This window comes from Myotis davidii, unplaced genomic scaffold, assembly GCF_000327345.1.
Source record: "Myotis davidii unplaced genomic scaffold, ASM32734v1 scaffold1870, whole genome shotgun sequence".
Taxonomy (NCBI): domain Eukaryota; kingdom Metazoa; phylum Chordata; class Mammalia; order Chiroptera; family Vespertilionidae; genus Myotis; species Myotis davidii.
In genome coordinates, this window is record NW_006282087.1 from 46,746 (window position 1) to 48,572 (window position 1,827).

A 1,827-nucleotide genomic window follows, 5' to 3' on the forward strand; every position below is an offset into this window, starting at 1 on the left:
CCAGTGGCAGCCAACCACTGAGCCATGCTGGCTGGGCTATAATACTATTGTTTTAAGCTCAGGTATCATATCTTTTGTTTTTAGTTCAAATTTTCATGTTGCACCATGATCTGTCTGAAATTTATTTTTGTTAAAATTTATAAAGCAATCGCCAACTTGGTATTTTTTATTTGGCTACCTGTACTCCAGATACTATTTACTGAATATTCCATAATTCAAAATACCCAGTCTATCATATACTGAATTCCCTCACAAATTTGAGTCCTCTTCTGAACTTTCAAGTCTATTTTGTTGCAGCTTAAATATTTATGGGTCAGTAGCTTTGTGCTAATTGTTGGAATGTTTTATTATGTGATTACTGTGTGTCCTCCCACATTTATCATTGTTGTTTCAAAATTCCATCAGAGACTCTTGCTTTTAGTGTTTCTAGGTTAAATTAAGTATTTCTACTTCCAAACAAATCTTTGTGCCATATTTATTTCAATTATATTAAATGCATTCATTCACTTATAAAGATTGACTTATTTGTGTCTATCTTTGTCTCAGTAACATTTTAACATTATATTACACATATCTTGATTATTTTAGTCTAAGGTATTTTATTTATTTTTATGATATTGCAAATTTAGTCTTTCTTCCAGTGTATCTTTTAACTTGGTTCCCATTTCTTTATATTAGCTATTTCCATCAACATGCAATTTATTTTCTATATTATATATCCTTAGAGCTTTTAGAAATTACTTTTTATTTTATTTTTCTAAAATATATTTTATTGATTTTTTTACAGAGAGGAAGGGAGAGGGATAGAGAGTTAGAAACATGGATGAGAGAGAAACATCCATCAGCTGCCTCTTGCACACTCCCTACTGGGTATATGCCCACAACCAAGGTACATGCCCTTGACCGGAATCGAACCTGGGACTCTTGAGTCCAAAGGCCGACGCTCGGTTAGGGCGAAATTACTTTTCAAAACTTTCTTTGAATGAAAAAAAAAGCATGACACCTATACTTCAAAAGTTAGCCACAGCATTATATTATTAAAATAAAATAATGCTCATTTAAAAAATTCCTTAACAGGAATTTTAAAGCCTACTTCATTTATGTGCTCATAAATGTTTTCTCTACAATAACTATCCTAGCAGTACCATATAGTCCCATATGGAATACACTGCCAGCTTCATAGGGGAAGGTGCCAAAACTGAGCTTTCATTGCTTTAGTTCTTTCAATCTCTTTTTTATAGAGTGCTAGGGGCCCTGTGCATGAAATTCGTGCACTGGGTGTGTGTGGGGGGGGTGTCCCTCAGCCAGCCTGCCCCCTCTCACATACTGGGAGCCCTCAGGCGTTGACCCCCATCACCCTCCAATCGCAGGATCAGGCCTGGGCAGGGGACCCTCATTTCCCCCATCACTGGTTCTGCCCCCATCCCAGGCCTGATGCCTCTGGTCCAGGCATCAGACCTGGGCAGGGGACCCCCAGACCCCTCCGATTGCTGGCTCTGCCCCTTGCCCAGGCCTGATGCCTCGGCCAGAGGCGTAGATCCCCATCACCCTCTGATCACCTGATCGGCCCCTTGCCCAGGCCTGACACCTCCGCCAGAGGTGTCAGGCTTAGACAGGGGACCCCCTTCTCCCTCCGATCACTGGCTCTGGTCCCCGTCCAGGCCTGAGGCCTCTGGCCCAGGAATCATGCCCGGGCAGGGGACCCCCATCTCCCTCTGATCACTTGCTCCACTCCCTTCCCAAGCCTGACGCCTCTGATCCAGGCTTCAGGCCTGGGCAAGGGGACCATCATATCCTCCCAACCCCCGGCTCCGCCCCCCACCCACG